At 34.5% G+C, this 16,782-nt stretch overlaps 1 pseudogene; it reads left to right on the forward strand.

Moving 5' to 3' along the window:
* Positions 576-8,581, forward strand: LOC108662827 (annotated as a pseudogene).

A 16,782-nucleotide genomic window follows, 5' to 3' on the forward strand; every position in this document is an offset into this window, starting at 1 on the left:
TTTTAGTTAATTACTTAATTTTGATTATTTGGATAAGATTAAATTGTTCTAATTTTAGTAATTGGTAAAGTTTTAGATCAATTCCCTGTGGGATCGATACTCTGCTTGCTAATATACTATCTATTCGATACGTATACTTGCATAGTAAGATTTTAACTAACAATTTTGGCACCATTGCCGGGGAATTAATTCTAGATTTATTACTAATACTAATACCAACCAATTTAATCTTACTTCAAATTTTATTTTTCTTGTTTTAATTTTAGCTTTTGTTTTCTTGCAGATATATTTGATCATTGTATGCAAAGAAGAGACAACTTGAATCTTGTTCCTTTTGATCCTGAGATAGAAAGAACTTTTAGAAGACGTTGAAGGGAGAATTTACAAGTTGCAGCTTTAAATCAAACAATGGCCGAGATAACATTAATAATGGTAATAATGCCATTAATGTGGTTCCCGAAGTAAATAGAGCATTGCAAGCTTATGCAGTTCCTCTGTTGCAAGGTTTGCACCAAAGCATTAGGAGACCTTCCATCAATGCAAATAATTTTGAAATTCAACCAGCCTATATTCAGATGATTCAGTCTTCAGTCCAGTTTGGTGGGTTACCTAGTGATGATCCTAATGCTCATTTAGTAAATTTCTTGGAGATTTGCGATGTTTTTAAATACAATGGAGTAACTAATGATGCTATTAGATTGAGATTGTTTCCATTCTCTCTGAGGGATAAAGTAAAAAGCTGGCTTGATTCACTGCTTAATGGGTCTATCACTACATGGGAGGAATTGGCTCAAAAGTTTCTCACAAAGTTCTTTCCGTCTGTAAAGACTGCAAAGTTGAGGAACGATATTACCTCATTCACACAATTTGATGGTGAGTCCTTGTATGAAGCTTGGGAGAGGTTTAAAGAACTACTACAAAGATGCCCACATCATGGGCTTCTTGATTGGTTGCAAGTTCAGACATTCTACAATGGGCTGATTGGGTCAATTAAAACCACAATTGATGCTGCTGCTGGTGGGGCATTGATGAGTAAGAATGCAGCAGATGCTTATAATTTGTTGGAAGAGATGGCTTCAAATAATTATCAATGGCCTTCAGAAAGGTCGGGTTCGAGAAAAGCTGTTGGAGCCTATGAAATTTGATGCAATGAGCAACTTAGCCACGCAAGTGGCTGCACTGTCCAAGAAGATTGACACACTGGGAGTTCATGCAGTTTAAAATTCAATTTGTGAGATGTGTGGGGATGGCCATTCAAATGATCAATGTCCATACAATTCTGAATCAGTCCAGTTTGTGGGAAACTTTAACATACAGCAGAACAGCCCATATTCTAATACTTATAATCCTGGTTAGAGAAACCATCCTAATTTTTCATGGAATAACAATGCAGGGCCTTCCAATCCAAAACCCAACATGCCTCCGGGATTTCAACATCAAGTTAGACCACCAATTCCTGAAAAAAAGCCCCAAGTGGAAGAACTTCTCTTGCAGTATATATCCAAGAATGATGCAATAATTCAAAGCTTTGGAGCATCCTTGAGAAATCTTGAAACCCAAATGGGACAGCTTGCAAATTCCATCAATAATAGACCTCAAGGTTCTCTACCTAGTGACACACAAATCAATCCTAAAAGTAAGGAACAATGCCAAACAATCACTTTAAGGAGTGGAAAAGAGATTGATGGGGTGAATGAAAAAGTAGATGAACTTGAGAATAAAGTTGTTGATAGGGAAGGAATGTGTGAAAAAGAGAGTGAAGTCAAATAGAAAGAAGATGTCAAGGCTAAAAATCATGGAACTTCTCAAGTCATCCATCCTTACCACCTTTTCCCCAAAGGCTCCAAAAGCGAAAGCTTGAAAAGCAATTTCAGAAGTTCATCAATGTCTTCAAGAAATTACACATAAATATCCCTTTTGCTGAAGCTTTGGAACAAATGCCCAGTTATGTCAAGTTCTTGAAAGACATCTTCTCCAAAAAGAGAAAGCTAGGTGAGTTTGAAACTGTCTCTCTTACAGAAGAGTGTAGTGCAATTCTCCAAAACAAGCTGCCACCAAAACTCAAAGATCCAGGTAGTTTCACAATCCCTTGCACTATTGGTAATTTATTTTTTGCAAAAGCTTTGAGTGATTTAGGTGCAAGTATCAATTTAATGCCTTGGTCAATTTTTGAGAAACTTGGTTTGGGGGAATGCAAACCCACTTCTATAACTTTGCAACTGGCTGATCATTCTTATGTGTAACCAAGGGGAATTATTGAAGATGTCTTGTCAAGGTAGATAAATTTATTTTTCGAGTTGATTTTATAATTCTTGACATGGAAGAAGATAGGCAAATTCCAATCATTCTTGGGAGGCCATTCTTAGCAACTGCTAGAGCTTTGATTGATGTTGAAAAAGGTGAGTTCACTTTGAGAGTTCAAGATCAACATGTAACATTTAATATTTTCAAAGCTTTAAAATTGCCTGTGACATCTGAAGACTATTTTTCTGTGAGTGTAGTGAACAATTTGACACATGATGTTTTCTTAAAAGAAAATCCCAATGATCCTCTTGAAGCATGTTTAGTTGCTAACTCTGATAGAGATGATGATGAGTTTATTGAATATTCAAATTTGTTGAATGCTCACTTCAGATTTAGAACTAATCATCAATTTAAGTCTTTAGATATTTCAGCTTCTTTGGTGCCAACTTCTAAGCCTTCCATTGAGGAGCCACCTACTTTGGAACTCAAACCTCTACCAGCACACTTAAGGTATGCTTTTCTTGGAAAATCTTCCACTCTTCCGGTTATTATTTCTAATGTTCTTACTAGCTTGCAAAAGGAGAAGTTATTGAGAACACTTAGAGCATTCAAGAAAGCAATAGGGTGGACCATAGGTGATATTAAGGGAATTAGCCCTTCTATTTGCATGCATAAAATTCTTCTTGAGGAAGATCACAAAGCCACAATTGTACAACAAAGAAGATTGAATCCCATCATGAAAGAAGTGGTCGAGAAGGAAATCATCAAGTGGTTGGATGCCAGAATAATTTACCCTATCTCTGATAGCTCATGGGTAAGTCCAGTTCAATGTGTTTCTAAGAAAGGAGGAATGACTGTGGTGGCCAATGACAATAATGAGCTCATTCCAACAAGAACAATGACTGGATGGAGAGTGTGCATGGACTACCACAAGCTCAACAAAGCTACAAGGAAAGATCACTTCCCTCTTCCATTCATTGATCAAATGTTAGATTGCTTCACTGGTAAGGAATATTATTGTTTTCTAGATGGTTATTCTGGCTATAACCAAATTGCTATTGCTCCTGAAGATCAGGAAAAGACTACATTTACATGTCTTTATGGCACCTTTGCTTTTAGAAGAATGCCATTTGGATTATGTAATGCACCTGCCACCTTTCAATGATGCATGATGGCCATATTCACAGACATGGTGGAAAAATGCTTAGAGGTATTTATGGATGATTTCTCAATCTTTGGAAATAATTTTGATGATTGTCTTTTAAATCTTGCTAGGGTACTCAAGAGGCGCGAAGAGCCAAATTTGGTGCTCAATTGGGAGAAATGTCACTTCATGGTGCGAGAAGGTATTGTTCTTGGGCACAAGTTCTCTAGTAATGGCATTGAGGTAGATAAAGCAAAAATTGAAGCAATCGAGAAATTACTACCTCCAATAAATGTTAAAGGTATTTAAAGTTTTCTTGGTCATGTTGGTTTTTATAGAAGATTTATTAAGGACTTTTCAAAAATTTCTAAACCACTTTGCAATTTATTGGAGAAATGTAAAGCCCGACCTTATAAAATACTATTCAAGACATACATGTGATGATAGCATGATTGCATGTTAGGAGAATCCCGAAAAATTTACAAAAGTCGGTATTATACCTAGAGGTACAACAAGTTTATTTAATCCTCGAACTAGATCAAATAGGAATTTTAAGGTGAGATTAAGAGTTTCACAGTTCATGGATGACTTAAAATGGTAATTTGGAGTTTGAGGATCAATTTGGAGTCAAATCGAAATTTTCACTAACTAGGGGTAAAATGGTCATTTGCCACCTAGGGACAAAATGGGAATTTTAGAAAAGATTTTTTTGACCCCATTTGACTTATTGGAGTATAATTTGACTTATTGGAGTATGATTTGAGGTTTAGAAGTGAAAAATTTTAATTTCGGTATAATTTGGAGTAAAAGGGTAAAATGGTAATTTTGCCACCTCAGGGGCAAAATTGTAATTTTCCACCACCAGGATATTTTTTCCAGCACATGGTCTTCCTTTGTCTTCATCTTTGACCCTTGACTAAACATGTGGTGGAGATAAAATGTTTAAATTTTTAAAATTTTAAAAACGGGCCAATGACATGATGCCATGTGTCATGCCTTTATTAATTTATTATTTTCCTTTTTAAAAGGCACAAAATCAGCCCATCTTCCACCCCATGGCCGGCCAAACCAGCAAGAAGAGAGAGAAAACAAAAACAAAACCCTAGAGAGAGAAAATCAAAGAAAAAGTGTGAATTTTCAAGGAAATTAAGTGAAAAAGGTGAGTTTTTTTTATTAAGCTTGAGTTTTCTTATTCCCAAGCATTTCTCTTTATTTTCCATGATTAAATTACATGTTTTCATGATGAATTCAATTCTGAAAAAATGGGTTAGGAGAGAGAAAGTTGTTGGATTTATTTGATTTTAATTTATGTTAGTGTTTTTAGTTAGTTTAGCATATTTAGAAACAAAACAACAAGAAAAGAATTTATTTTCTCCCCCAACCATTAATGGCTGAATTTACCATGTAGTGAGTGAGGATGAGTTTGATTTTATTCTAGGAGAATTGGTTAAGGAATAATGAATTATGAGCCTAGAAAAATAATGGGAATTTTCGGAGCAAAAATACGAATTTTTACCCACTAGGGGTATTTTCGTAATTTGCTGTTGGGACTGATAATTTGCACCACACTGAGGGACATTAAGTTAATTTGGGTGCAATTGAGGTATAGAAACTGAAAAGAATTAAATTGGAGTTTAAACGGACCCGTTAGGAATTTAATCGGGTGATAAGACGAATTAGGCCAATACCGGGTTTAGATAGTTACCAGTGCATTTTTGCATTCCATATCATGCATTGGTAGTCTAAATTAGTTTAATTTTGATTTAGTACCAACTTGGTGAAACTCTCGATTTTGTACTGTGTCAAGGTGGTGAGTCCTCCGATAAAGGCAAGGAAATTGCATCCGAGGACCAGTAGACAGAGTGCTTCGAAAGTCTGCATTCTAGACATTGTGAGTAAACTTACTGTCATTTTAATTATCTAGGGTGGTTTTTAGATGCTTTCATGAATTCTATGGAAAAAGGAATTTAAAAAGATAAATTTTCATGTTTTATGAATAAATGAGTTTCAATGAAATTAAATTATAAATTGTTTTGAAATTAATAGTGATTTTGAAAAATAGAGTACACGGAGACTGTTAATTGTGGCAATTTGATTGTTTAAATTAACTGGCTTATGATAAATCGAGCATGATTGGCTAGTTGGCAATTGTATTGAAATGCGAATTGTTTGGTTACCTTGAAAAACTACGAATTACAAAATTGCCATATCATGTTATTGAGTTTTATTATATGGTGGATTATATATTAATTAATCACTGCAGTAGGGGGTTTCTGTGGACCAGCCTTTTAGAGGGGCACGGTAAACCCCATTATATTCTTACCTCGAACGGAGAGGCGCGTAGGGTATCTCCTGGGGTAAAGTTTAGGGTTCACTTCACGCTAAACCACCACGTGAGGGGGAACTCAGCCAACGCCAAGGAACGGCTATGTTTTCAAAACAAAAACATGATTTATGTGAAATGTGAATTTTAATAGCCTTGGCGGTCTCGGTAGGATGCCTCGGCCAAGGTGTCCCCGAGAATGGATTTATGGCACAAGCCTAGATTTTTATGAGATTCATAAGCCTCTTTACGTGTTTTGAACAAAATGTGTTCTAATGCTATAACCCAGTTTATGATGATTTACTTTATTGTCTCCATGTACTCAACTCTAGATGTTTATGATGATGTTTGTTTACTCATTGGGATTTTATAATCTCACCACCCTCCTTTCCACCCATTTCAGGTTCAGTATAGACTGTAGATAGCTGATCTCATCGAGGACTACAGTGGGATCTGCATTTTCCAAACCGTAGGTTCACAGTCCTCTTTACTTTTGTTTATTCGGGGGCCCTCTTGTTATTGTAAATTAAATTAAATATTTTGGCTTACTGTATTTAAGTATGTATAAATTTATTTAGCTTTTACGCTATAAAAATTATTCACGTATAACTCTATAAATATTGTTTTATAAGAAAATAGAATATTTTACTTAATATTTCTTTTATTTTCTTATTATATTCAAATAACCATAATTTCGTTTTAAATGAAGATTTTAGACTTTTAAACTCATTTTGAATATGAATTATGTGTTTTGTACTTGTATATTACATTTTAGCCAGTTTCAAAATTTTTGAGAAAAATGACCAAAATACCCCTGTGAGACGAAAAATTAATATTTTATTTGTTTAAAGTTGGAAACAGCTTAAAATCTTTTAGAACACGATATATGACAATGGTTGCTCACAAGAGAACAGAGAAACTGATAGTAAAGCCTTACGGGGTTTCGGGTTGACATTCCGGGCAATAAGTGTCTACCGGGACACCGCGGCGGTTGTCACAAGCTCAAGGGGAGTACCGGGTCGTGACAAGAAAGATGTACCATTTAAATTTGATAATGAATGTCTTGTTGCTTTTGATGAATTGAAGAAAAGATTAATATCTGCACCTATCATAATTAGTCCCGATTGGATTCTTCCTTTTGAGCTAATGTGTGATGCGAGTGATTATGCGGTGGGAGCTGTTTTGGGAAAAAGGAAGGATAAATCTTCCATTCCATCTATTATGCTAGCAAGACTTTGAATGAGGCTTAGAAAAATTATACTACGACAGAAAATGAGCTCTTGGTTGTGGTTTTTGCTTTTGACAAATTTTGCTCCTATCTCGTGGGGACAAAGGTGATAGTGTACACTGATCACTCAGCTATCAAGTATTTGATTGCCAAGAAGGATGCTAAGCCAAGATTGATAAGGTGGATTCTCTTACTTCAAGAATTTGATCTTGAGATTCATGATAGAAAAGGAACAGAAAATCAAGTTACAGACCACCTCTCAAGATTAGAGATTGAAGCTCAAGGTAAGGATTCAACCTTAATCAAAGGGACTTTTCCTGATGAACAAATCCTTCAAGTTGGTAAGAAGTCACTTCCTTGGTATGTTGATTTTGTAAACTATTTGGTAAGCAATATTATTCCCCTTGATTTAAATTTTCATCAGAAAAAGAAATTTTTGCATGATGTTAAATTTTATTTTTGGGATGAACCTTACTTGTTCAAACAGTGTAAATACCAGATGTTCAGAAAATGTGTCCCGAAAAAAGAGATTCAAAGTGTGCTTCACCATTGCCATTCTTCAGATTATGGAAGACACTTTGGAGGAACTAGGATTGCTGCTAAAGTTCTCCAATCAGGTTTGTATTGGCCTACATTATTTAAGGATGCTCACAATTTTGTTTTGCATTGTGACAGGTTCCAAAGAGTGGGAAACATCTCAAGGAGACATGAGATGCCTCTCAACAACATACTGGAGATAGAAATTTTTGATGTATGGGGTATTGACTTCATGGGTCCATTTATATCTTCATATAACAACAAATACATTTTGCTTGCTGTGGATTATGTCTCCAAGTGGGTTGAAGCAATAGTCTTTCCTCATAATGATTCGAAGGTGGTAATGAATTTCATCAAGAAGAATATTTTCATTCGATTCGGCACTCCAAGGGCAATCATTAGTGATGAGGGAAGTCACATTTGCAACAAATATTTTGATGCCCTTCCGGCAAAATATGGAGTTAAACACAAGGTTGCCATTGTCTACCATCCTCAGACTAGTGGCCAAGCGGAAGTATCGAATCGTGAAATCAAGCGAATTTTGGAGAAAACCGTGTTTCCCACAAGAAAAGATTGGTCAAAGAGATTGGATGATGCATTGTGGGCATATAGGACTGCTTACAAGACCCCGATTGGTATGTCTCCATATAATTTGGTCTTTGGCAAAGCTTGTCACTTATTGGTGGAACTTGAACACAATGCTCATTGGGCTGTGAAAAAGTTAAATTTTGATCTACAAGTAGCAGGTGAGCAAAGGTTGTTGCAATTAAATGAACTTGATGAATTTCGCCTTCAAGCTTATGAGAATGCCAAACTCTACAAAGAGAAAACGAAGCAATGGCATGATAAGAAAATGTTGGCAAGAAGCTTTGAGCTAAGACAATCAATGTTGCTTTATAATTCTCGCTTGAAATTATTTTCGGGAAAGCTCAAATCAAGGTGGTCTAGTCCTTTTATTGTTAATGAGGTATTCCCACATGGAGCGATCGAAGACAGAGGGACAGATGGTCGAAAATTTAAAGTCAATGGACAAAGATTAAAGCATTATTGGGGAGGCAAAATTAATCGTCAAAAGTCCTCAATTCGCTTGCTTGATACAGCCTAAAGTGTAAGTCAGTCCAGCCAAAGACTGTAAATGAAGTGCTTCTTGGGAGGCAACCCAAGCTTCTTAACCTTACTCGTTTTTATTTTATTTTATTTCATTTTTTTACTTTATTATCATTTTTATTAGTATTATTTTAATATATTTTTTTGCAAGTCATTGGATTTAAAAACAAAAAAAAAAGGTACAGATTCGCGACCCTCAAATTAAGAGCAACGGCCCTGAAATGTGTTAAAAATGGAGCTGAAACAGAAAGTTTCAGTGTTGCGGCCCTCAAATTGAGTGTCGCGGTGTTGGGTGCAGCAAGGGAAATTTGTTAAAACATAATGTTTCAGCGTCGCGACCCTCACCTTGAGCACCGCGATGCTGAAAAAAGCTCAAAATTGGTGAAAGGTTGAGCGTCGCGGCTCTTAAATTCGAAGCATGATGCTTCGGGACAACACAGTTGAGCTTCGCGGCCCTCACTAGCGCTGGGTCGAGGCCTAGCCCCAAATTTTTTTTAAAACCCTTTTTACTTTCTTCTTCTGTCACTTTCTTTGTCTCTTGCCGCCAAACACAATCTCCCCCATTTTTCTTCTGCAACTCTCTTACTTCTCTCTTTTTCCTTTTTCAGTCCACAAGTCTGCATTTTGATTTTTACTTTGATTTTTTTTCCTGCACTTGTTGCACTCTTAAGGTAACCATTCCACCTTCTCTCCTGCAAATATTTCTTTTTCCATTGTTTTTATGTAGAGAGAAGAGGAGGTTGTAAATCATATAATTTTTACTTCTTGAATGAGTCTATTGTGCATGTTGGTTAATGGGTTTCTCACACTTCTTCCTGATTAACGCTTAAATTGAAGACAATTTTGACGTTTGCTGCCATTTTTGTGATACCGATATAATAAATTCATAGATTTTTGGTTGCTGCAAAATTATTTGATAAATGCTTGATTGTTGAAAGTATATGATGGGTTTGTTTACATTCTTATGCTTGGTTGAGCCAGTAGAATTAAATTTTGGACTTGTGGTGCAACACATGCCATATTTATAATGTTGGATGAGTACATTGTCATAGATATAATTTTCAATTTTTTTTGGATTATGGCATTGTGAAAATTAGGATTATGAGAAGGCTATCTTAATGTTGTGAGGCATAGGGACTTTATGTTGCATCTTAAGAAGTAAGATTGTCAATGGAAATCTTGAATTTGATTTGTTGCATTGGACAAGCACTAATTCAACTCATGCTTATAAGTCTTTCATATTTTCATACTTGTTGACATAATACTACTTGCATATTTTTCCTCTGAATTTGTTTTGATAATTAAATTTCTTTTGTCGGAATGGCACCAAAATGATCCAAACCAAGTTCTAGTGCATCTTTTGATAGATCGAAGTTCATATCTGCTGAAGCCTCTACGCGATATCATACGTCCTTGATCAACAAAGTGCCAATTCCAGAACGAGGAATAGAGATCCCCATTCTGCCTTACAAAGAGATTAATGACATGATTAGCGACAGATATTGGGATCAATTTTGTAACCAACCTGATGCGGCAGTGGTTCCTGTAGTACAAGAGTTTTATGCAAATGTGGTTGAGCATGTTGATGGTGTGGCATTTGTTCGTGGTAAACGTGTTCCTTTTCATAGTCGAGCTATCAATGAATTTTTTGGAACTCCAAACATTGAAAATGATGAATATGGGCAGTACTTGGGTGATCATCAGAATTCCAATGAGATTATATCGACGTTGTGCGTTGAAGGAGCCCAATGGAAGACATCGCATTGTGAGCCAGTTTCATTCAAACGGAGTGCCATGAAAAAGGAGTTGAAAGTTTTGTTACATTTTGTAGTGGAATGGTTACTCCCTTCCACTCATATCAGTGATGTCACGAGGGATCGTGCAGTGCTTATTTATGCCATTGTCACACATAAATCCATTGATGTTGGTAAGGTTATCTCTCATGCCATCCTACATACGAGTCGCACTAAACGAGATCGTATCGTTTTTCCATCCCTCATCACTGCCTTATGTGTGCGAGCTGGTGTGCAATGGAGTGATAAAGAAGAGCTTCAATAACCAAAACTTCCTATCACCATGGGCATTCTTAAGAGATTAGAGGAATCTACACCGGTTGCTAGTAGTTCTTCCCAAGCCGCTCTCCCACCTCCACAGGCAGCGCCCACACGTAGTGTTGCTCAATGGATTGAGTGCATTGATCGTCGTTTAGATCGTCAAGAAAGGCAGAATCGGGCAATTGAACAAATGATGCGAGCCTATGCTACACACGTTGGGATGGATATGTCTACTTTTCCTTCGTTACCTACAGAGTCTGACTCTGAAGATGATTTTGGTGGTGATGATGTGGAGGACTTGTAGACTACCGATTCGGAGTGAGAGGAGTATTCTTGTCCCTTGTCTTTTATTTTCGTTTATCACATTGAGGGCAATGTTCATTTCAAGTTTGGGGGAGTAGTTTAGAATTTTGTTAGTTTATTTTGAGTATTTTGCTTGTTTTTATTTACATGTTTTGAAAAAAAAAATTGAGATAGTTGTACCTCATTCATGATTGTCCCGATCCTAGGATGATATTTTAATTATCTTTTGATTCTTAGCTTTTAGGAAACATATAGTTATGATTTAATTTTCTGTGATATTCTAGTGTTAGCTTTATTTTAGAATGTGACTTCCAACAAATTGAGCACTATACTCTTTTACTTAGAATTTTTATGTGATTTAGAGAAAGTTTATGTTGATGAAAAAATATAGAGAATTCAAGAATTCTAGAATTTGTTTGATTCTCTCTCGAGGCGAAATCTTAGATAACACTTAGGATAGGAAGTGATTTAGGCCATCTTTGGACCGTTTGAGCCTTTGTGAGCCTACCTTTGTATATTTATCCTTAGTCACCCTTTTTGAGCCTAATTTACCTTTTCTTTGTAATTACACAGTTATATTAGCCTTGGCCTGTTTATTTAATTCCAGCAATTTGACCCTTTCACTTTCTAAGTATTTTAATCTTTCTAAAGAATGGTTTAAGCTTAAAGATAAATTGAGGGAGAAAGTTGAAAAAAAAATGATGGCTATTGGCAAAAATTATCCCTAGTTTATAATTGTCAAAAAAAAAAGTTTGGGGGTTGAAAAAAAAAAGTGAAATAAAATGTGTGGTACAAAGAAAAATTTACTTCAAGTTTGAGGGTGCTATAAAAAATTTTTGAGCTCTTTATATGATTTAGATTGATTAAGTGCTTAGGGTGAATTTGAGCTTAAATATATCCTTTATCATACCTTAACCCTAGCCTTACATTACAAGCTTGATAAAGACCTATTGTCCTTGAATAAGTGTTCATCTACATTAGTGGAGAGAGAGATGAAAAGCAAACTTATGGGATCTTAGTACTAATCTATGCTTAGATTTGGCATAAATTGATTTGAATTGCATGATATTCTTTGCAAGAGAGCATTCACACACACACGGAAGTCCATTCGAAAAATAAGTTTTCACTTGAATTGATGCATGAATTTAAAAATTAGCTGTATGTTACCTTAAGTTGGAATTGGAGTTAATTTCTGAGGAAAAATTGGGAAATCATGATTTGGTATTTCTATCTCTTGTTTAAGGTTTTTTTTTTTATGATTAAGTTTTCTTTTTGTGATTTTCTTTTGCTCGAGGACTAGCAAAATCTTAAGTTTGGGGGTGTGATAATTCTATTTTATAGAATTATTTTATTCCAATTTTGTTATTAAATATTAGCTAAGTCCTCAATTTTCAATTATAATTTACTTATTTTTAGTTGTTTTTATAATTAGGTTACTTTTAAGTTAGTTATTTTAATTTTATGTTATTCCTTTTAATTTGGTTATTATTTATTAGTTTTTATATTTTTTTTGTAGGATTAAAAGTGATTGGGCTTAATTTTGAAAAGTAAGGTGTAGACGGACCAAGAATCTGCTTGCATATACTTCAGTATTTTGGCCATATCTCGAAGTACAGAATTTCAAATGATACGATTCTTGAACCAGTGAAAAGCTAAGAGACAGATTTACTACTTTCATGAAGATTACTTTGCCCAGTTCTGCTTCGAAGATAGAGAAACTTGCGTCAGAAAATGGCTGGACGTACTGTACCGGGAATGGAAATTTGTAAAGACTGATAATTGATTTTTGGGCCTCTTATTACACCTTTAAGCCCAATTAAACCCTAGATCAGCTTAAGGAACTTTAGGTTAAGTTTATTAATATAAATAGGATATGTTTAAGAATATTAAGTAGACAACCTTTGAGAGATTCAAGAAACTAGAAGTTGAAGCTGAAACTTGGAGATCAAGTCGGCAATAATTGTTTTGTGTTCTTCCTTAGCTTTTAATTTTTTTGTTACTTTCAATAGTTAAATTTATTATAATGTTATTTGTTTTTGCAATTATGAGTGGCTAAATTTTCTTTTTCTAGGATTGCAATTGAACTCACATGTAGTCTAAATTTTTAATCTCTTTCTTGCTTATTTTAATGAGATTTGAATTGTTTATTCCAATTTGTTCTTACTGCTTTTAATTGTCTGATCACCAATTAAATTGATTTAAGAATCTAAACAAACTTGGGAAAGGGAGTTTAGAGTAGAATAAAATTAGGATAGCATATGATCATATTAATTGATTTGCGTATAGGATAGGGATATACCTATAGGCCATATGTAGCCATATTAGAGCATGAACTTAATGCGTCTGTTTTATTTTCAAATCACATAGGGATATAGTGTTTTGGTTAAAATAGATATTTTTATAGGTTGAGTCGAGAGACCCTTATAAATAATTTAGGACTCTAGGTTAGCAATTCAACCCATTGAAATAAGTTAAGTATGAGAGGTATGATTTAGGTGAAGTGTGAGGGGTATTATAATCTTAGGCTTGGTTAGTTTGATATTTTCTTAAGTTATTATTATTTTGATTTTTCTTGTTGGTTTTAATATTAGTTAATTAGTTTTAGTTAATTACTTAATTTTGATTATTTGGATAAGATTAAATTGTTCTAATTTTAGGAATTGGTAAAGTTTTAGATCAGTTCCCTGTGGGATCGATACTCTGCTTGCTAATATACTATCTATTCGATACGTATACTTGCGTAGTAGGATTTTAACTGATAACCTCCATATCCAAAGTGGTACAATCCAAATGCAAGATGCGATTATCATGGTGGAGTCATGGGACATTCCACTGAAGATTGTACTGCATTCAAGCATAAGGTGCAAACATTGATAGATGCAAAGTGGTTTGATCTAGCAAAGATGGTCGGGCAGAGTGATAAGGTGTCCAAATAGGTGTCTAGGTGGCAAAAGTGGACTTTATTGGGACTTTTTCTTTTTGAGTAAAAGCTTTTAGGTTTTAGGACATTTAATGTTTAGACATGGTTGTGCTTAAACTCTTTTGAAGTTTGTAAAAAATGGATTTATGTTAGTGAACAATTATCAGAAAATGAATGTGTTCCTTAAATGATGCAAGAAAATTATCACAGTTTGGATTAAACGTATCAATGATTGACTTTTTTCAGATTCTATTTAAGCATATTCTGAATTTTGTTGCATAACAACAAGGAGGATTTCTAGAAAAAAAAAACCATAAAAAACAGAAAAACAACAAAAACAACAAAAACAAAATGATGATTAATGGAAAATTAAATGTTTTACACAACTTAGATTTTGTTGTAATCTCATCATGCATAAAAAGTGCCCCGAATAATTCATCATCTATTGACTCATAAGTCATTTTGACATGCATTTAAACATTCATTGATTTTGACACTCATGCATTTATCTTTCATCCACTTTTTGTAAGTACTGTCATTTGACTTCGCTACATACAATGAAAGGAGGGACAACAACGTTATTCGTTTCATAGGTTAAAAGATCTTTTTCCAAGTTTTGTATGAAGAAGGAGTATATTTAGGAAGATCTTTAATAAGGTAGAACTTATCACTCAATCTAATTTGTTTCCATTTTGTGAAGAGATAAGATCTCAAGAAAGCCCTTTGGCTGTTTATGTGATACGTGGACTCAAATTAGAATCATCGGAGATAAGCAGTCAAAACGAATGGACAAGATCGAGAAACATCAGAACGAGATAAAGAAACAGTTGGAAAGGTTAATGGAGATGATTACTAGTAAAGAGGAAAGGTCCTTTGAGGGATCATCAGGTTTGCAAAGACAGAGCCAATTGCCGATGAAAAGGCAAACTGTGTCGTTTTCGGGGGTAAATTTCTCTGACCCAACTCCTATTCTTGACTTAGATAACCCTAGAAAGCAAGAAAAATTGAAAGTAGAATCTTCTGAGCTAAAGAAGGAATTGTAAATGCAGCAAAAGCATGACCTTTTGGATGAACGCCTTAAAGTTATTGAAGGGATGAACATCTGTGGTTCTATTGATGCAATAAACTTGTGTTTGGTACCTGATGTGATTATCCCACCTAAGTTCAAAGTACAAAATTTTGAGAAATATAATGGAAACAAATGCCCAAAAGCCCATATCGCTATGTATTGTAAGAAAATGGCTGCACATGCACATGATGATAAATTCTTGATTCATTGTTTCCAAAATAGCCTAACAAAGTCTGCAGCTAAATGGTATGCTCAATTGGATAGGAATCACATTAGTTCTTGGAAAGATCTTGCAAGAGCATTCTTAGTCCAATACAAACATGTTTTTGACATGGCCCTAGATAGGCTTTCTTTGTAGAACATGGAGAAGAAAGACACTGAGAGTTTTAAAGAATACGCTCAAAGATGGAGAGATGTTGCTGCACAAGTTCAACCACCTCTCACTTAAAAAGAAACAACAATGTTTTTTATTGGTACTCTACCACCACCATACTATGATAGGCTAATAGCAAATGCTACCAAGAACTTCACTGACATAGTGATTTAGGAGAGATGATTGAGAATGCAATTAAGAAGGGTAAAATTGAAGAGAATAGTGTTAGTAGCATGGAAGATTGTAATGCCTCAAAGAAAAGGAAAAGGGAGGCACGAGTTATTACATGTGAAGAGCAACCATGGGGCATCAATCCATACCATCTTCATCCTGCATACCAACCTTCCTACCCCATTTTGAATCATAACTTGTATCCCTATCAACCGATTCCACAACCAATATTTCATCTAAAAGCACCCACACCTCCGTTAATGCCTCAATCATTGCCAAAACCCAACTTTCGCCAATTACCCATGCCAATCTCAAAACTTTTGCCTATACTAATTGAGAATCAATACCTCAGTCTAGTGCCAATGAAAATAGTTCCAAACCCATCGGCAAGGAATTATGACCCTAATGCTAAATGTGACTATCACATGAGGGCAATTGGACACTCAACGGAGAAGTGTAGGCAATTGAAAGAGAAAATTGAAAATCTCATCAAGGATGGCAATTTGACTCTTGAGCTTATGGAACGTTGGAAATCAGTTGTGCCATAGAGTGGGGTCTTGTTAGGAAGTTGAAAAAGCCTCAAGTCTCAAGCAAACTACTTGCAGGAAAATGGATGATTCAGAGTTTTTATTTTGTAGTTAGATGCATGGCATGAGTAGGATTTTGTTAAGAGTTGTAATTGAAGCATTAATGATTTGTTGAATGAAAATTTTTGAAGTTTTATGATGTGATATAATTGATTCAATAAGGTCATGTTTGGTAGGTGGAATGGCTAAGCCATTCCCACTCTATTCCTTACAAAATTTTATCCCCTTGTTTGGTTTGCTCTTGGGGAAGGAATAGCCATTCCAAAAGGAATGACTATTCTTTAAAGTTAGGCAAAAGCTTGGAATAGCTAATACCATCATCCCCCATGGTATTAGCTATTCCACACCCATGGGAATAAAATCTATACATTTTGGACTAAAATGTCATTATTTATTTTTAAAAATAACAAATTTAAATTTATAAATTATTAATATTTAAAAAATAAAATAAATAATCATAATAACATTTAAATTATAAATAAAATAGTAGTATTTTATAATATTAATGATTAAATTACAAATAAAATATTAATACTTAAATAATCAACTATTAATATTTAAAAATATAAATTATTAATATTTAAAAGATAAAATAAAATAAAAATAAATAATCACAATAACATTTAATATTAATGATTAAAGTATAAATAAAATATTAATATTTAAACTATCAATTTTTAATATTTTAAATAAATTATACATTATTAATGTTTAAAAATAAA

This window comes from Theobroma cacao, chromosome 7 (genome assembly GCF_000208745.1).
Source record: "Theobroma cacao cultivar B97-61/B2 chromosome 7, Criollo_cocoa_genome_V2, whole genome shotgun sequence".
NCBI classification, from domain to species: domain Eukaryota; kingdom Viridiplantae; phylum Streptophyta; class Magnoliopsida; order Malvales; family Malvaceae; genus Theobroma; species Theobroma cacao.